Source organism: Numida meleagris, chromosome Z (assembly GCF_002078875.1).
Source record: "Numida meleagris isolate 19003 breed g44 Domestic line chromosome Z, NumMel1.0, whole genome shotgun sequence".
NCBI classification, from domain to species: domain Eukaryota; kingdom Metazoa; phylum Chordata; class Aves; order Galliformes; family Numididae; genus Numida; species Numida meleagris.
Window position 1 is genome coordinate 51,712,393 of NC_034438.1, and position 20,908 is coordinate 51,733,300.

The 20,908-nt window shown below is 43.5% G+C and overlaps 1 long non-coding RNA gene and 1 pseudogene across 1 annotated transcript in view; one reads left to right on the forward strand and one right to left on the reverse strand.

Annotated features, from left to right (window-relative positions):
* Positions 4,391–6,676, reverse strand: LOC110390270 (annotated as a pseudogene).
* The window catches only part of LOC110390228, a 34,058-nt gene continuing 25,872 nt past the window's right edge, over positions 12,723–20,908 (forward strand). Inside the window, exons 1-2 of the long non-coding RNA XR_002433644.1 lie at positions 12,723–12,858; positions 15,262–15,415. This is a non-coding gene — a long non-coding RNA (uncharacterized LOC110390228). The remainder of the gene's footprint in view (positions 12,859–15,261; positions 15,416–20,908) is intronic.

Consider the following 20,908-nt stretch of genomic DNA (forward strand, 5'->3'; position numbering starts at 1 on the left):
GAAAAGGGCATAAGTTTATGGAGACACTAAAAGGAAAATGATGTGGATTTGAATCAGATGCCTAAACAAATGAAGAAACTAAAAAACTGACTCACTTTGTCACCTGGGTAGACTTAGAGAAGAGATGGTAGGCTAATCAGCAAGGAGGAGTTTTTCACTGAGAAGTTCTTCCTCAAAACAACCAGAGATAAGCACAACTGGAACTTAGCTCTGGGTCATGCTTTTGCAGCTTAGGCCCACCTGTCTGTCTAGTGTCTGTCTTTTTTTTTTCTAAGCTATGATAGAGTTTTCATATTCTCGAACCCTTTCAGGAGTGTCTGGAGAATAGAGAAACAACAAATGAAGATAAAAATGGCTGGAGAATTAAGCTCAGACTTTTGGGCAAGATTAAAAAAATTCTCATCTTTGGCAAAGAGCAGCTATAATAGTTTTTGCTCACTTATAATATCTACTTCTCAAAAAACAAGGGCAGTCTCTCTAAACCTGTCTGCTCCCCTTTATCTCTTTCTCATTGCTCTTTAGAAATTCATCTTAAAAGTGATAAAGAATGCTGTGAACTGATGACACAATGAAACGTTTTCCTATTTTTCCTGTAAGGAGAAGTCATATGTAATTACGGGTAAAAACAGATATTTTCCTCAGACAACCTCTATTTGATTCTTAAGTGGGACTTTACCTTTTTTAAAAAAGACTATTTCTGAATTGAGAGAACCAAAAGCTGTGTGCATTTAGTACGTAACTACAATATGATAACAGCTGTATGATTTGGATAATCAAGCATACCAATTCTGCATGACTTGCACAGTCCAGCAGTTTTTTTCCATCTCCAGATATACTCATTTGGCTTACACATACCTCAGATGGGTGTCAGAATCAATATATGTGAGGCAGCATAGAGACAGAAGGGTTTTTTGTTTTGTTTTGTACAGTAGCCAGAGTAGTACAGTTCCCAGTGGGCAGGTGGTTATAAAGACAATAATATGCTTAAGGTGCACAGCATATTCCCCTTCCTGTGTCCATACTAGGACCAATCTGTTGGATAATCAGGTCTGTGTTGGGGCGCAGTGTGCTCGGGAGCACGTAGCTAATGATTTACTAATGATTTACTATGTAATCTTAGACAAAAGAGGCAAGTTATACTTGCATGGAATGTGGTGTTTCTAGTAGAGTTCTGTACTCAACAATATGTACTGTACACGAAATTAGCCTGGGTAACGGTATTGTTCTCTGACACGCTTGGTTGCATGGAACCTGGATCCTGTAAACAAGTATGCTATATAAGGGCTTGTTGCTACAATAAAGTCGAAGCCGTATGAACTCACATTGAGTATCGAGCTTCCCACGCCAAGGAGGGTAACCCTGTGGGAAACTTGGGGAGTTTTCCCAACAGGTCTGCTTATTGCAAACAAGACCACAGTCTGACATGAATCTTAGGGACTGTAAAAGCTCTCATGTCTAATATGATAGTGATAGGACAAGGGGGAATGGTTTTAAACTAAGACACAGGAGATTTCGGATAGATATCTGGAGGAAATTTGTCACTCAGAGAGTGGCGAGGCACTGGAACAGGTTGCCCAAGGAGGTTGTGGATGCCCCGTCCCTGGAGGCATTCAAGGCCAGGCTGGATGTGGCTCTGGGCAGCCTGGTCTAGTGGTTGGCGACCCTGCCCACAGCAGAGGGGTTGAAACTCAATGATCTTTGAGGTTTTTTTCAACCCAGGCCATTCTATGATTCTATGATAATATCAGCTTCCCAGTTCTCTCAGCCATTTACAAGTGTTCCTGCAGATATAGCAAGTGGTTCCACTGTTCTTTTTGTGAAGGCAAGTATCTTGCTTTAACATACAACCATTTCCTATGAATTGTCTTCCCCTGAGATTTCTTCTCAGCCTAACTGTGTCTGTACTCATAATGTGAACAATTTGTCAAGCTGGAACTTGACCTGGCTAAATGCTGACACCTAATCATGCCTCCAAGATTTTGTCTTTTTCTGGTTTTGAGATTGTCTTGGAGAAGGATGGATAATCCCTGAACAACAGTGCCTAGTACAGGATCTAAACAGAAGATATTTACTGAGAGCTTTGCTTTATAGCCAGATCTATATATTTTGTGACCTGTACAATGTACAACAAAGCGTGGAGTTAATTATGCATGGAATAGTTCTCTTAACTGCTGGGATTTGGTATTTTGGAAGCTAACTCAGTATTAAAAGCTACTTATGAAATATTATCTCTATGTTTGGACCAAAGGGACAGAAATGAACCATAAACATCCCCTCTTATAGCTACCAACATTATGGCATGACTGCAAATAAGCACGTTCTTTCTTCATGACCTACGCTAGAAGAACTTGAAAGAATCCTGGGTGCATCAGCTTCTGTACAGAAACTGCAAAGATGAGAATTCCATTGATTGCAATCCGGTTTTGAACTCTGTTAGTGTGTTCATTAGCATGTCTGCAGTAGGAATGTCTCATTGATAGATATAGGCACATTTAAATCACTGGAGGACTAGCAAACTAATAAAATCTTGTAAAATGTGAGGAATTCTGTTATTTTTTAAGTTCAGCTTAGCTACTTAGCTTTTCCACAGTTAGCATGCATATCCAAGAGCATATAATCTTCTTAGAAGGAACTCAGCAGAAGCATGACTATTTTGCACTGATACTGCATCATTAAATAATTTCTAATAATGGAATTGACTGGCTGTGAATGATGCTTAGCCAATTATGGATAGATTGGAAAATCAAGCAAATAAATGTTGATGGTTTCACAAATAAATTATTTTGAAGGTGTGTTAGGTTTACCTCGGCTGGCTGCTAGATGCCCACTCAGCTGGTTTCTCACTTGCCTTCCTCAGCAGAACAGGGGGAGAAATAAAAATGAAAAATCTCATGAGTCAAGATAAAGACAGGGAGATCATATAACAACACAAAAGGCCAAAAACAAATATGCATGAAAAGTAAACCAGCAGGGTTTTATTTCTCCTTTTGTTATTTTTAAACTAATAGCTTAATTAATTCCAGGCTATATTGACAACTGGTGTTCTCTTGCAGGCTTACACTTAAGCAAATAGTGAAATACGACAGTTTTTGCTGAAAACAGGAGCTATGTTTTCCTTTGTTCAGCACACAAAATGTGCTTTTCAGTTGCTTTTTGGAATCATACCAGGTTCACACAGACAAGATGGCAGAACTCCAGTATGTAATGTTTAAAATGGAGGGATAGGCAGTCCAAATAGGTGTATGCCATGAAAGGAAGCAATGGTGTTTATGCTCTGGACAATCAGTAAATCAGTGCTCTAAGATACAGTGTAGTGTGAGTGCAGTTTAAATGTACCTTGTAGTGCAAGCTACTTCATTCAAGCTCAGAGGTCTTGGCCAGGCTGAAATTACATTATTACTGTCCCAGCAAAGAGCCCTAGAAATGTGATAGCAAAGATTTTGCAATCCAAGCTCAGGAAATCAACATGTGCACCATGAGGCATACAGATACTGAGTGACTTTTCAGGGTCGCCCTAAAAGTTTGTGTTATAGCCAGAGACTGTAGCCAGTTCAACAAACTGAATTACAGTGCCCCTGGCAAAGTTCTTGAGTTCATGGCTTAAACTGAGTCAAAGACACTGCTCCCATACAGGCTTCTTCAGCAGTACCCCACTCACATGATGTTGGTCTAGAAAGATGTTAAATGGTAGAACTCAACCAGTTCTTGCCAGTCAGGCTGCTGGCCAGACTTCACCTGGTGGTCATACTGAACAGTGTAGCTACTGCTTTTGTTAACCATTTCTGCTAGTTGTTGTTAGCCAGTAGCCACATATGCCAGCTAATCATCCCACTTACTTTTCTCTGGTCCCAGTAACATGTTCTTCAGAGAATGCACCTCCTCAGTAGGACTGTGATGGTGTAGAGGTCTCACACATGCTTCTAACAGTAGAAGAGACTTCTCCAGCAAAACCCATTCTTTATCTTTCTTCTAGGAATCCTGAAAAACAGCTGTCAGCAACACAGAACTGAGGTGACATCTCTCTCTGAATACAGGGCTTGCCAGTACCCAATTTTCATTCAGTGTAACTATGACTTTGGTAGTTCCTCTGAACCCATGTCACATTTGTTTCTTATCATATCCAAAGATTGAAGATTAAATGTGCTCATGCTTATCATCATAGAATCATAGAACAGTTTAAGTTGGAAGGGACGCTTAAAGACCATTCAGTCCAAATCCCATGCAATGAATAGGGACACCTGCAGCTGGATTGGATGCTCAGAGCCCCTCCAGCCTGACCTTGAATGCCTCCAGAGATGGGGCATCCACCACCTCTCTGGACAAACTGTTCCAGTGCCTCACCACCCTTCTTCCTTATATCCAATCTAAATCTCCCCTCTTTTAGCTTGAATCAATTTCTCCTTGTCGTCTTACAACAGACTCTGCTAATGAGTCTGTGCTCTTCCTTCTTATAGCTCCCTTTAGATAATGAAAGACTACTATCAGATGTCTCTGGAGACTTTTCTTCTTCAAAAAAATCAGTTGCTGTGGAGAAAGCAGCAAAACCACTACAGCCAATAACACCTTCCTTCAAACCAGCTCTGAAGCCAATTGCATCACCTGTGATGCAGCCTCTAATAATGCTATTCTTCCAGTCTGACTTTCCCTCATATGATTCTACCAGGCACTCTGTGCAGAAGAATGTGGTGCCTACAATGGCAAAGTTCTTTGCATAGGTTTGTGCCTTGCTTCCTCTTATCTTTCAAGTCCCACGTCTTTTGCAACTGGGGTGTGATACGGACTCAACATTGGTGTTGTTGCCAGCTGTGAAGACATCAAACACTCCTCCAAGGACAAATCCCCTCATGAAGGTGCAGTGATTCATGGCCCTCTCCACCATCTTCTACTCCTCATTCTTGGGAGGGCTGGGGATGTTGCTGAGGGTGGCAGAGTCCCAGGCATGGGTCTGCTGCAGCTCACCCACCAGGTGCTGCAGCAGCAGGCTGCATCAAAGTGGGGTGGCCAGTAGGGCAAGGGAGGGGATTGTTGCCCACTACTCTGCCCTCATGAGTTCTGCATCTAGAGTACTGAGCACAGGTCTGGTGCCCCCAGCTCAGGAAAGACGTGGAGCTTTTGGAGAGAGTCCAGAGAAGGCCACAGAGCTGATCAGAGGGCAGGAGCACCTCTCCTATGAAGACAGGCCAGATGCCCACAGTCTAAATTAGAACGCAATACAGAAGGGAAGGCTGCAGCGAGACCTCACTGAGGCCTTCCAATATGGAAAGCAAGATAATAAACAGGAGGGAAATAAAGTTTTGCATGGGTAGATAGTGATAGGACAAAGGGGGAATGGTTTTATACTGAAGGAGGAAGGGCTGAGGAAAGACTGTCAGGGGGAAATTTTTTATGGAGAGCGTGGTGAGGCCCTGGCACAGGCTGTCCAGAGAAGCTGTGGTGCCCCATCCCTGGAGGTGCTCAAGGCCAGGTTGGATGGGGCCTTGTGCAGCCTGAGCCAGTGGGGGGCAGCCTTGCCCACAGTAGGGGATTGGAACTGGGTGGGCTTTGAGGTCCCTTCCAAACCAAGCCATTCTGTGATTCTGTGGTTCTATGACATGATTCACTGCCTTGTCAAGCTTGTTTCTGTCCTTTGCACGAAGCTACATGGGAAAGTGGGACACATGCCAGAGCATGTGAACCTGGAACTGAGAAGCAGCAGTCTTTCAGGAAAAAAATCTTTCCACATGCATCCAGCTTTATGGGAGTGGAACAGATTTTCTAGAAATGAGATGACTGCAGGAAGTGTTTGGAATGTAGTCATCTTAGGCTGAAATGACACCTGTAAGCAATCAGATGTAATGGTATGGGAAGGATATAATATTTAACAGTAGTATTATTTTGTTGAATATGAATTTTCATCTCTTTGGAATGTAGCTTATGAATGCCAACTGGTATGCTATCTGATGCATGCTTCCAATATCATCTATGCTCCTTGCTTTAATAATTTATTCGACATTATGTCAACTACAATGTCGGAGCTTGTCCCGTTAGAGAATTCTCAGTCAGTGTGGCATCAGAATAGTAAGTTCTTTTATTGTGTTTTACATACACCTTATATATCCTCCACTCGTAAACAGTAAATCCACTCACAGTTAATTGTCCTTAAGTTCTTCACAACAACATAGATAACAAACAAAGGGTTCCTTAACTGTCCCAGATGTGACCACATTAGCTGTGCATACTAAAGGAACATTCTGTTTACACTTTAGCCCTGTCTCCAGACTCCCAAGGCTTCATAGTGATAAGATCTACCAGTCTGTTGAGCTCCTTGTTGTTACATCTCCCCCCACATCTCCCCCTTCTTTGTTAATAAAAAAAGTCGCAGTTCACAGCATCTTGTATACACACTGAGAAAAGCATGGAACACAAACTAAAACACAGAGAAAAGCAATGAAACAAACTAACCCCATTTTTCCAATAAGCAGCTAAACTAGAATTAACACACTGAATTAATTATTGATTCTTCCCACTATAGTTAAAGTACAGAAAATAGTCAATTTTAACTGATCCCAGCAATTCCAATTCTTGTGGTTCAGGGTTGCTCTGCTGCAGATAGGGTCCGAACCGCTGATGAGAGTGCGGTGATCATGTTACAGCAGATGATGAGACGGATGGCCGGACCCATCGTGCTGGCACCCATCTCGGATCTGTTCCTGCTGAGACACAAGCATAGCCTCGACCCCAAGTTATCAATGTGTAGGGCCCCTCCCATTGGTTGGTGCTCAGATTTTTTACCATAACCTGTGCTCTTTCCTTGACAGAAGTTAGAATATTATCACCAAAGTGCCTGTAAATTGCGGGGCCCTCTGTTGTCCAGCAATTTAAAAAATTAAGAACATAGCACGCTTTAGCTATTCTTTCCTGAGGAGTCATACCCACACTCCCCCTTTTTTGTTTTTGAAGCATGGCCTTTAAGGTACCATGGGCTCGTAACAACTTTAAATGTAAAAGGAGTGGAAACAATTGTGCATTAGTTGTCTCTTTTAGATAAGAATGTTCGAGTCGCATCATGATGCCTGCAACATAAGCAGAGTCTGTGGCTGAATATTCTGTTGTGAGATCTTCCAGCCCAAGTATAAGCAAGGAGGTGTCTTTTGAATCTCATCTTCAGCAATTTTTAGTCCTGGTCGAACAGAGGTGATTCTGCTTTCAGGTTTCCAGCCTCTGGCACAGTCCCGAGAGCATGCATTGCCAAATGCTTAATCTCCCTCACCCATCAAAGCACTCACATCTATAGCCTGAAGCGGGTTTCTCCGCAGCAGCATCAGGTTCTCAGTTCCCTGAGTCTGTGCCAGTCCCCTCCACTTAAATTCCCACACAGTATACTGCATGTCAGTCATAATAAGGCGATGCATCATTTTGAAATCATGCGGCATGAGAACAGAGCTATCGCATATGGATTGAATCAAATTGATAGTATACGGGGCACTTATGCTGTGGTCAGTGACAGTACGCCGTAAATGTCGCAGGACATTATATGACAAAGCCTCCCACCGTGGCTCTTGGTCCAGGGCCACAATGACAGGAAAAGCCCCCAACATGTCCGCGTCTCCAGCTTTCCTAGCCTCCCTCCGAATAAGCGCCCACATATCGTGTGGATCGGGGGGAAACAGATCCCGCTCTTCTTCAGGGTCTATTGGCCCAGGATCAAAAGGATTGTCGGGACCCTCAGGAGGGGAGGCGGCAAGGACCCTCTGTGGTGGTGACAATGGAGGAGCTGATGGCACAGTGGGTGAGCCAGATGAGGGATCTGTGGCTCCTTCATCCTCAAATGGACCGGGGGTAGCCAACGATGAACCTGCATGACTTTTTAAAGCTTCAAAAATTTTTCTCCAGGTTTCAAGTAACCCAGACGCCACCTTATCACCTTTAGTGGATGTGTCCCACACTTTCACCCCGATCCCATCCCAAGTTTTCAGATCATAAATTGTCTGATTTGTAAATGAGGGATCATTTTTAGCGGCCCATATGAGCATCTGTTGCAGGTCAGCAGAGGACACTGCCTTCCCCCGTTGTTTAAGGATAAATTGAAAAGTAGCAAAGACATTTTCCTGTTCCGAGGTCATTTTGTTCCCCATGGTGCGCGAGCGCTTACCTTCGTCCAGCGAGAAGCAGTCGGAGCAGCTGGGGACGATGAGGCTTCTTTCAGCCCCCTCTCAATACGGCTTCTTTTTTTGAGCCCTTCATGCTTCTTTCAGCGTGTTCTCCGCAAAGCTTCTCTGAGCCTCTCATGCTTCTTTCAGCGTATTCTCTGCAAGGCTTCTCCGAGCCCCTCATGCTTCTTTCAGTGTGTTCTCTGCAAGGCTTCTCCGAGCCTCTCATGCTTCTTCTAGTGTGTTCTCCGCAAGGCTTCTCTGAGCCCCTCACGCTTCTTTCAGCATGTTCTCTGTAAGGCTTCTCTGAGCCCCTTCTTCTGTTGCACACAATAATGATGACTACAGCAGCAATGAGAATCACCATTCCTGCTGCAGAGGAGCCAGTGATGAGTGGCAGCTTCTCCTGGATGCTGGTCTGGTACTTGGCTTCAGTCATGGTCTGTCTTCTGTGTCCCTGTTCTTTAGGGTCCCTGTTCGGGCACCAATTGTCGGTGCTTGTCCCGTTAGAGAATTCTCAGTCAGTGTGGCATCAGAATAGTAAGTTCTCTTATTGTGTTTTACATACATCTTATATATCCTCCACTCATAAGCAGTAAATCCACTCACGGTTAATTGTCCTTAAGTTCTTCACAACAACATAGATAACAAACAAAGGATTCCTTAACTGTCCCAGATGTGACAAGATTAGCTGCGCATATTAAAGGAGCATTCTGTTTACACTTTAGCCCTGTCTCCAGACTCCCAAGGCCTCATAGTGATAAGATCTACCAGTCTGTTGAGCTCCTTGTTGTTACATCTCCCCCCACACTACAAGACTTTTCTTTGCATATGTAACACAGCTATCTCTTCCTTTCACAGATGAGAAGGTGTAGAGAACATGAGATCTGTTTCTATAAGTTCCTGCACTTTGTCTGCTAGTTGAGCTGGTGTGGTATTGGTAAACACAAATGAACATATACAGAGAAAAGAGGAAGGGAATTCAGAGGAGGTGTCTCTTTTTCCAGAGAAGCCTGGAAGTAATTTGCTCTGTGCCTGTATAAAGAGCACAACACACAAAACCAAGGCCTACAAAAACAGTGGAGGCCCCTTACTTATCTTGGAGAAGTTATACTTTCTTTAATTCTTCTGTGCCTGGCCAAGTGGTATGTTTTTGCACTTCTTTTACAGCATTTCAGTCAAACAGCTGGTATTTCTCCATCTCAGACCTCCTGTCAGCTATGCCTCCACTGACAGTGGTCTCCCAGGTGTGAGGGCTACAATTCTTACCATACCTTGTCCTGGCTCACTCAGTCATACACAGAGTTGTACTCTCCTTGAGATTTCAAGGGGAAATATCTACATATTGCAATGTTTTTACTATCCTCTAGAGGATCCAGGCAGTCAGTGAAGGTAAAGAGAAGGCTGTTGCTGTGAGCAAGCCTCCTCAACAGTGTGCCACACTGTTATTTATCAGCATGCAGCAGCATGACTTGGAAATGTGACAGCATGTTAAAGGCCACCTAGGGTTTCCAAGATGGTTGAAACAGGCTCACTGAATGCTCACCATAAAAGAACCATTGAGAGGGAAAAAAGAACACAAAACACCCCTGCTGGACTGAGTATCATCTCACCCTGGCAGCAATTTCACTTCAAATGGTGGAGAGCATGGATTTCACCCTGGCAGTGGCCTGTGAATTATGATGATTTCCCCATATTTTTTGCTATATGAAAAGTATAGTGGTAGATTGGCAGAGGTGGAGAAAACAGCACTATGCACGTGGCAGCCCCATGACTGACCTACAGAGCAGGCAGTTCTCATTCTGCTTCACCCCTCACAGGATGCAGCTAATACAGAACTTATGATGGCATGGTACTGTGTAGGGAACATCCTTTTGCACATCATGGTGAATGGGACATGTCCATGCCTGTTCTGCTGCTGTGGCCTGCTGGGGAGTGAAGATGAGGAGCTTTTCCCTCTCAGCACCACAGTGGTGAATGTTGCACACTGCAAAAGAGAGAGAGGCCACTGTCACTCAATGTCTCTGGGACAGACAGAAGCAATAACCAGGTTCCTCAGCGCTCCACGGGGCTCCGGCTGCCTGCGCCATGAGTCCAGAGGAGCCACAAAGACGATTAGGGTCTGTAGCATCTCCCTTCTGAGGAAAGGCTGAGACATTTGCAACTGCTCATTCTGGAGAAGGCTGAGGGAGGATCTTATCAATGCTTGTATCTACTGGGCAGGAGTCAAAGTGTATGAGGCCAATTTTCAAGTGGCTTGCTTTTGCTTTGTCACTCAGTGAGCACTACAGTCTATAAATGGCTATTGCAGAAATACAATGTTTAATTAACTCTCTGTAGAAAATATTGAAGACATTTCAATATAGTTTGCATGCTTACTATGACCAGTATTAAAAAAAAAGGAAGTGCTTTTCATAGGACTTTCCCAATCCTTTATGTTTTGCTCTTTAAGGAAGACATATTTTGAATTGCATAGTCTGTTTTACTCCTCCTCAAAACTAGATCTACAATTTAGTTTCAGCTGAGTTTGAAAAAGTGATAGAAATCTCAAAGACAAGCAATACTAGTCAAGTTTTGACTAGAAAATTGACTAGTCAAAATTGACACCAATTTCAGATTTCAGAAGAAACTGAGATATTGGCTTGCTGGTCAGCTAGAAATGCATGCTATGGCCAGCTAACACAAAAGTTGTCCATTATATGCACAACACTTGTTCTCTTTTGCCTCCATGATAAAATGAGAAAACTGAGAAAAACTGATGGATATGTATTTTCTCATTTCTAGATGAGAGATGGTTATCCTCTTAATATATAGTAGGTCTTGGGGAGACAGATGCAAGCCTAGAATAGAAGATATCCAGATCTGGATATCCCTGGGAAACGAATACAAGGCTTGTAGCCAGAAGCCTAAGAGTCAGCACTGTGTTGGTTTATTTATTTATTTATTTATTTATTTATTTATTTATTTATTGCAGGTCCACACTCTTTTTCTGCTTTCAGCAGGAGCCATCAGATGGGTTAAAACCATCATGGTGGGCAGCTGAGCAGCCCCTGACAATCATAGACCTTTCTTGGTACTGCTTTGGACATTATCCACAGTGACTTCCAGCCAAAGACCTCTTTTCCCTGCCTTATTCCTTCATAGATCCTATGCCCTTCTGCTTCCCCTTTAACATATCCCTTTATCATTTAAGAATTCACAGTCTTCAGTGAACAGTCGTTCACTTTCTCCAGGCCAAGGTAGAATCTGACAGCCAGTTTTAAAAGTGTAGCATAATAAAACCCAGTCTTCTCAATGCAGGAGCTGGAGCCTTTCAGTTTTAATTCTCTTGTTACTGTGGAAGTTTCATCCTTAAAATCCAAATAAAAGGGAAAAGAAATTGGGTTGGGGGTTGGGAGTTGGGCAGGGAGTGGAAATCAAGAGATACTGCATGAATTTCAGTGCAATAATGAACCGTTTCACCTGACATCAGCCCTTATGAATCTGTAGTAATGACTAGCAGCAGGAGAAATTGCACTCAAATGGATCTAATGGCTGCAAATAGCATGCCCTGCACCTTCTCCATCAGTCCGAACTTGGTGCACTTTCTGCAATCTCTTAGCAATAATGATATGCATTCTGACTGAGCAGTGCTCAAAGTATTTTTTCCCGGTATATCAAACCCTTGCAGAAGCATAACCTACCACAAGACACCAGGAGAAAAGCTATGGAGTGAAGCTTGCATTCTAAAATACTTGGAAGTTGAGGTATTCAGACCTCAGGGTTACAGAGAGCAGATAGGTGGGTGAGATCCTCACATTATTTCACAAGAGAGAGGGGGTGAATTGCTTGCTAGAGAAATCTGTGTCCTCTCAATATTACTGTAGAGAGCTGTGACTGCTATGTACCTCCCATTCAAGTGATTAGTCAGTTGAAGTACATCCCATCATATATCAAATATCACCTTTGGAAACAGTGTCAGGGAGACCTACTAATAGAGTGGAGCACTGCAGTGAATCATATCACATTGAATAAAAATCATAACTAGACATACACAATTATTGTGCACCACTCATTACCAGAGAAAATAATCTTCAGTAGTTTTGGGAAAGCTACAGTTTCGGTAGCTTTGGAAAAGACAGTATGGGAGTATACATTTCTCTGGGTAATGAGAACCCCCAGAGTTGCCTGGGTGAAATTGACAATCATTTTGCTGTGAAAACTTAAAAAAATATTTCTGACAAAATTTGCCGTTGGGAAAAAGAAGTTCAGGTTGCAAAAAGTTTTTCAGTGAAAGCATTCCATTTAATTATCTGCTATTAAAAATGTCACCAATGCGACTTTCCGAATGAGGACATGTGGGAATCGAATGTTGTTTCTGCATTAGAACAAGATAAGAATTTTCTTGATTTCATGGCCTCTGCTGCCATTTGGGTCCTTTATTAAAAACTAGCTAGCAACAATTTATATATAGCCAGCACAAAAATATATGTTATACCTTGTCATACACATTGCAAGAATATCCTGCACGAGACTGATCAAACCAGAGAACAAATCATGACATGCCCAAGGAAGTGCCTAAAGAGGCATCAGGAAGGCCTGGCATCCCCCCCTCAGTGCTCTTTGTTTAACAAAGGAAGCGTCCTTTGGACAGAATGGAAGAAGCTTTGGAGAAAATCACCATATCAACACGATAAGAAGAGTACCCAGACATCTTGGAAACAGCAGGATGCCGACTGACTGGCACAAGGTAACACACGAATTAACAAGTGTCAGAATGTAATTAACAAATGTAAAGCTTTGGTAAGATTGTGAACCTGGAGTACCCAGCCAATGGGGAAAAAGGGGAAGGGGTAGGCAAAGGGGGAAACAAGGTACAAAGGCTGTCGTACTGTGTCCGTATGTGCGCTCCTGTTTACAGGACGCCCGCCATTGCAAATGCGAATTAAATCTGCTTTTATCAGAGATAAATTGCTGATAAATTATTTGGATATTTCCAACAGGTCAGAAGAATGAGTTTTTTTCTGAAGGGAGAGACAAATTTTCCTTTTATGACAGTCTGAAGAGGTGGCAATTGCATTTCTCTTCAAAGCCTCTGCGTTCTGCAAGAGACTGGACACTGAATCAAAGCACTGTAGGGCTGTCCTGTGTTCCTCCTCTGTAAAGAAGAGAATGGATTGTCTGTCACTGGAAATTTGGGCATGAGGTTACCACAAGAACAAAACCATGCTATCAGTGACACAAACTTCAAATTTAATTAAGTGGGATGAATAGAGTAGGTTGTTAGCAGCTTCAGTTGTAAGATTGCTGTTAAATCATAAAAACACATGCCACTGTCTAGGTCCCTGCTCCTCTCGTCCTGGCTACACTGACACCACAGACTCAGGGAATTGGGCAGACATGGTGGGCCTCTGACATGTTCAGATGCTACTCAGCTGCTGCACACAATGCCTGCACCCTGGGCACAGCCTTTTGTAGGGGACTGAATGTCTGTGTGCACAAGTTGCCCAGTATTTTTTTTACTGTAGATTGAATTGTGATTCATGGAATCACGGAACCATAGGTGTTGGAAGGGACCTCTGGAGATCACTGAGTCCAGCCCCCTGCTAAAACAGGTTCCCTTCAGCAGGTCACACAGGAAAGCGTCCAGGCAGGTTTTGAATATCTCCAGAGAAGGAGATTGCACAGCCTCTCTGGCAGCCTGTTCCACTGCTCTCTCACCCTCACAGTAAAGTTCTTCCTTGCATTAATGTGGAACTTCCTATCTTTTCTTTAGAAAACGAGCAAAGTAGTGGAGTGATAATTTCAGCCCAAATCATAATGAAATTTCAACCTGCACTTCACAAAAATTCTCTGAAAAGTTTTGAATCCTGAAGAGGATATTTTGCAGTGAATCCCCTCTTTATATTTTACCCAGCTGTACCCAGATCATCAGCAGTTTTGTAAAGCAGAATGGCTGCTCAGGTACAGAGGTGTGATTTCACTGAGGCTTACAGTGCAAGAACAGGACCATGGTGAAGGAGCATAGGAGCTATGCAGGAAGGGGGTTTTAAACCCCATGAGTTACTTATGGCTCATCAGCAGTGTAAGCATTGCTTGATGATTACAGATGCTATTATGGAAATGCATCATGTCAGTGATGGACATTAGGAAACACTACTTTTCTGAAAGAGTGGTCAGGCACTGGAATGGGCTGCCCAGGGAGGTGGTTGAGTCACCGTCTCTGGAGGTGTTCAAGAAACGTTTAGATATAGCATTGAGAGACATGGTTTAGTGGGGTTATTGGTGGTAGGTGGATGGTTGGACTAGGTGATCTTGTAGGTCTTTTCCAACCTAGCTAATTCTATGATTCTATGATTCTATGATTCTATGATTCTATCTTATCAGGGCATGGTGTATATGGCAAAAGACATCACAACTGGATGAAGAACAGGAATTCTCCAGCTTGGGGACTGGTGTTGTCTATCTCTCTGTGCTGCTTCCATAGTTCTGTTAGGCTTCATCTGCATTGCCATGTAGAATATCTCTTCCAGGAATTCTTGAAGCAAAACAATCCCTTTGTCAGTCACTGGGCAACTTCAGAAGTGGGGTTGCTGATATCATGCTTTCTGGTGTTATCTGGGAGAAATCTTGGGGCACCTGGAGCTTGGAAACCTTCCTTCCACAAAGCAAGGTTTATCAGGAGATCCAAGCTCCTGTTGATCTCCAGCATTCTTATCTGCCCTTCAGTTGCTGGAAAACAGCATAAAAGGTGACAAGTATTCTCCCTTGACAGTAACACTAGCTTCTTCTTAGAAGGTTATGTGTGTGCTCTAGCAGATTAGGATCTCTGAGAGAAGCAATTATGTGTGCCAGGCTGTTGGTAGTCTTGGAATCTTGGGTGGTCCTGTGTGAAGCTGGGCTTTGGACTCAGTGATCCTTATGTGTCCTTTCCACTTTGAGATATTCTATGATTCTAAGACTCCAGACTCACTGTTTTAACAAGTCTGATATAAAAAGCATATTAAATCTTGTGGCCTCATCCTGCGCCCTTGTACTGTGAAGAGCAGGGCTGATTGCTGCGGAATCAACTCAAAGTCACCTTGTTAGCAGTTATAGTTCACTGTTACACAAACATACATACATCCTTGTTCTGTTGTTTTCTGTTGTTCAGATCCATCTTCCCTTTGAAGTGGAGGAAAACAAATTTCAAGAAGCAGAAAAGTGCTTTTCAGCACATGAAGTTGCTGCAGAGAAACACTGCAACAAGAGCAGGATGCAGTTTTCCTGCTGATATTTGCATGGTGTGATACCATCTGTGATCTGGGGTAAGAATTTCTGAATTCCAGTGGTCAAATCACAGCTGCCTGGTGCAAATCAAGTGACACTGGGCAGTGTGGGTCTCTCTGACCTTGTCCATTTAGGTGACTGACCGTGGTCTTGAAGAGAGACACTATGGCTTGTCAAATCATTGTTTCTGTACAAATAGAAGCTGTGACTTAATCAGGTCCCTTCTTTTTTCAGACATTTGTAGACATGGATAGATCTTGTTTGGTACAACATGGCAACGATTATTTATATTGCTATGTGTTTCTACTAGTTTTATTTTTCCTTCAGGATAAGTAACTGTAGGGTGGGGAAATTTTTCTTCCCTGCTTGTTCTCAATATTTTAATGTTCTGCTCAATGATTAGGTAGCAAGGCTCAATGGGAAAGACTAACTAGGGTGACTTTTTATAGCCACTGAATTTCTAGGACAACCTGTATCACACCAGTCTCAGACTCAGGAAACACAGGGACATTTTTAGCTTCTGTTCATAGCCTAAAAATGACTGGATGCCCTTCAACTCAATAGCAGTTGTCAAACCTGGTAGAAAATCAGAAAGAAAAGAGAATCAGGATAATTGTTTCACATCCCAACTCAGACAATGAACAACACTGGCTGTGTCCACTTTGTGGAGATGATTCTCTCTCTGAAACATATGGGGGTTTCATTTGTCTTGGAAATCATCACTCTGTATTATCCACATTATGTATACCTTTGATCCTGACCTCTGATCCAGAGTGAAACAAGTTGCTTTTTAGTTGGGATTCAGGGCATAGTGTGGGCCAACAGTGTCCAGGTGTACAAGGTGGCTGCGTCTCATACTGAGTTTATTTTCTTCAGTTCACTTGCCTCATTCCTGAGTAGTTCAGCACACTCTGTACTTCCCTGCCTGTTTATACTGTGCCCCGCAGCATGTGCCCTCATTCTCATTTACAAAAGGCTCTTGGTGGTGTACCCTCATTGAACATCCACAGAGTCACCCAGAGCAGAGAAGATATCATATGGAGGTCACTATTTACTGGTGTTTACTGTTGTTTTTTTGTCATGAGGACGTCAAGGAATCAATCCAGAAGGTAATTAAGAATTATCACTGTATGACTTTGTAAGTACTAGTTACTATTGTGAATTCAGGCTTCTAGAAATGAAGGCAGCACCTTTCCAGGACAAATACAGGACAGGCATCTGTGTCTGGGGCAGTACTGCAAAGCCACAGTTCTGCTGAAGGATGTATGGTAGACAGAAGTGACCAGAAGGTTTCTGATCTTTACTAGAGTTTAACATCAGGAGTGGAATTTGCGTCTATTAGGGATTAACTTTTTAGAGAGGAGTGGGAATACATGGAGTTCTGCCTAGGGGTAGATGATTGTAGAATCATAGAATCATAGAATCACAGAATCATAGAATCATAGAATCATAGAATCATAGAATCATAGAATGGCTTGGGTTGAAAAGGACCTCAAAGATCATCTAGTCTCAACCCCCCTGCTGAGTGCAGGGTCGCCAACCACTAGACCAGGCTTCCCAGAGCCACATCCAGCCTGGCCTTGAATGCCTCCAGGGATGGGGCATCCACAACCTCCCTGTGCAACTTGTTCCAGTGCATCACCACCCTCTGTGTGAAAAACTTCCTCCTAATATCTAACCTAAACCTCCCTTGTCTCAGTTTAAAACCATTCCCCCTTGTCCTATCGCTAGAATCATTAAGGCATGAAAAGACCTCTAAGATCATCCAGTCCAACCATCAGCCCATTCCCTGTCCCTCAGTGCCACATCCACACAGTTCTTGAAAACCTCTGGGGTGGTAACTCCCCCACCTCCATGGGCATCCTATGCTAGTGCCTCACCACTCTTTCAGAGAAGTTATGTTTCCTGTCATCCAACCTGAACTTTCTCTGATGCAACTTGAGGCCATTCCCTTTCATCCTATCACTGTTAGCTGGGAGAAGAGGCTGACACCCACCTCAGCACAACCTCCCTTCAGGAGTTGTAGAGAGTGATAAGGTCTCCCTTGAGCCTACTCTTCTCCAGACTGAACAATCCCAGTTCCCTTAGCAACTTCCGATAAGACTTGTGTTCCAGACCCCTCACACCTTTGTTGCCCTCCTCTGGACATGCTCCAGGGCCTCAGTGCCTTTCTTGTAGTGAGGGGCCCAAAACTGAACACAGTACTCGAGTTGTGGCCTCACCAGGGCTGAGTGCAGAGGGATGATCGCTTCCCTGCTCCTGCTGGCAGCACTATTTCTGATACAACCAGGATGCCACTGGCCTTCCTGGCCGCCTGGGCACACTGCTGGCTCATGTGCAGCCGGCTGTCAACCCACACCTTCAGATACATTTTTCTCCTTGCAGCTTTCTGGCCACCCTGTCCCAAACCTGTAGCATTGCCTGGGGTTGTTGTGGCCAAAGCACAGGACCTAGCACTTGATCATGTTGTAGCTCATACAATTGGCCTCAGCACACAATGAACCAAATGAGAGCATATGAATTAAAGAGCAGACCAATATGAATAACACTGTAGCAGGTGTACTTTACAGGTTGCCTGAACAGGATGAATAAATGGATGAAATCTTCTACAGACAGCTAAATGAAGCTTTACATTTGCAGGTCTTGGTCCTCAGGACATTTTAAACACACTAATATCTGCCCTCCACAGCAAGGCATAGGCTGTCCAGGAGGATGCTGCACAGCATCAATGAAAATTTCCTGACATGAGTGATAGAAGAGCCAATGAGAAGAGGTGCTTTGTTGAATGAGATACTTACAAGCAAGGAGGAGTTTATTTGAGAGATGGAGTTGAAGGCAGACTTATTTACAATGACCAGAAGAGAGTGACATCCTGGTTACTGAGAGGAGGAAGCAAGGCAGAAAGCAAGATTACAATCCTAAATTTTAGGAAAGCAGACTTTGGCTTCTTGAAGGGGATTTGTGTGGAAGACTCCCATGCTTTGTAAGAGCAGAGAAAGTCCAGGACCATCGCATGAGGCTGAATGTTTACAAGTCTATGGGACTGCACAACATCCAGGGTCCTGAGGAAACTGGTTGATGTGGTTGCCAAGACACTCTCCTTCATATCTGAAAAGGCGTAGCTGTCTGACGAATTCCCTGCTAACTGAAAAAAGGGAAATATCACTCCTCTATTCTGCTCTCATGAGGCACCATCCAGGCCTGGGGCCCCTAGCACGAGAAAGATACGGAGATTTTGTAGTGGGTCCAGAGGAGAGCCACAAAGAAAATCAGAGGTCTGGAGCACCTCTCCTATGAAGAAAGGTTGAGGGATTTGGGCTTCTTCACTCTGGAGAAGAGAACACTCTGAGGAGACCTCACCGTGGCCTTCCAATATATAAAAAGAGCTTATAAACAAGATGGAGACTGATTTTTTACACAGTCTGATTGTGATGAGACAAGGGGGAATGACTAAACTAAAAGAGAGGAAGTTAGGTGTTAGGAGGAAATTCTGTACTCTGTACTGAAGGCTGCAGGGAGACCTCACTGAGGCCTTCCAATATGGAAAGCAAGATAATAAACAGGAGAGAAATGAAGCTTTTGCATGGGTAGATAGTGATAGGACAAAGGGGGAATGGTTTTATACTGAAGGAGGAAGGACTGAGGAAAGACTGTCAGGGGGAAATTTTTTATGGAGAGCGTGGTGAGGCCCTGGCACAGGCTGTCCAGAGAAGCTGTGGTGCTCCATCCCTGGAGGCGCTCAAGGCCAGGTTGGATGGGGCCCTGGGCAGCCTGAGCCAGTGGGGGACAGCCCTGCCCATGGCAGGGGATTGGAACTGGGTGATCTTTAAGGTCCCTTCCAACCCAAACCATTCTGTGATTCTGTATGACTAAGCTTTGTTAAATCTCTGTATTATTTCAAAAAATACATTGCTGTTTCTCTCTTACAAGTGAAGTGTATAGTTTCCATCCACAACATTGACCAGATCAGCAATGTCATAAAAATGAGTCTTTAGATTAGGAATCATCTAGGCCCAGAACAGGGAGCTCCCACTGCTTACTTGGTCAGCTGGGGTGGAGAAATTAGTAACAGGAAGGAAGAAGATCAAAAGATTGATCAGTGTTTCCAGTTGTGCGAACTGCCTGGATATGTTGTTGCTAGCTTTGGTGGTCAGCCCCAACATAATGTTAATCCCAGTTCATTTACTGTTCTAGAGATCTTCTGCATTTCTTCATATTATTATTTTTATACAGATTCTGCTTTTGGAAAAATGTTCTTTCCACATGGCAGTGCAATGCCTCCCTGAAGCATGTAAAGCTCCTGAGTTACTACAGTGCTACTGTGGAATTGTCCCCAAGGTTGTGTCATGCCATGGAGTGTTTCCTAAGTGATTGCTACAATGTAACAGAACTCAGTGCAGTAAGAAATGAAGAAATTTTGAAGTGCAGTCCGGGAATGCATTGAACAACAAGAACTGTGTGTTGCATGTGAGCTATTGATCAGGCTGTGATCTTAAAAGTGATAAGGGTGTGTGGGCCTGAGATAATGAAAGAGGAGTAAACAGTTGTAATCTCCTTCCTAAATTTAAGTTATCTAGTGAGACACCAGCTGTGTTGAGCCACTGCATTTCCTGGATATCCCTGCTCATCACACTCTGGAAGGTAATGATAGAGCTGAGAGGAGGATTTGCTCGCAAGGAGGAGTAGTGGTAAAGACAGGCTTCTCCTTTGTTTAGAAAGCATATGCATTCTGCTTGAGAGAACGAAGATAAGGTGGTAAAAAGCCAATGAGCTTGTTGCAGGAGGAGGACTGGGGTGTAGCAAAGAGAAGTCAGTTGGTGCTCTGTGAGCACAAGGACTGAGCCAGCAGGAAGAGGCAGCAAGGAGCTCAGAGGTGAAAATGTCAATCTCACTGTTGTTGGAGGCGAGAAGCACAGTAAGCCGCAACCTGGCAATGGAACAACTGAAGACGGACAAAAAAATTGGAGGGCAGAGTGCAGTGCTCCAGCTTAGAGTAATTAGTGCACTATGGAATTAGTGGGGAAAAAAAATAAAAAAAGCTACTGTCACCAAAGCAAGAGGGACAGGTACTCTTCCAAAACAAATAATTGGCAGATTCAGATCTCATTAGAAGCAGTGATTAAGTCACTGGTCACTGGAGCCAATGGAGGTGAAGGTGCCTGTGGTATTTTGATCCTGCAAAGTATTGAACTCCTGTCACTGCTGTTCAAATACTTGTTCCCCAGTTGCGTTGTGTTCACAACTTTCACCTGATTTTAATTTGTAAATCAGATCTGGACAAGCTGAGACTATTCCCATAAACCTAACACCAGGTCTTAATACACAAGTACTTGACAAATTCAGTAGCTTTCCCACACAATATTGGAATATGTGCATATGAGAAAGTCTATGTAAAAAGAGGCCTTTGCCCTCTCCCTTTTTAGATCATCCTATCCCGGAACTTGTATTCTTGTCACTCAAGTGGTACTCCACAGTCACAATCCTGGAGAATATGGAAAGTCTCTGCAGTTAAGCAGTGGAATTAGCCAGTT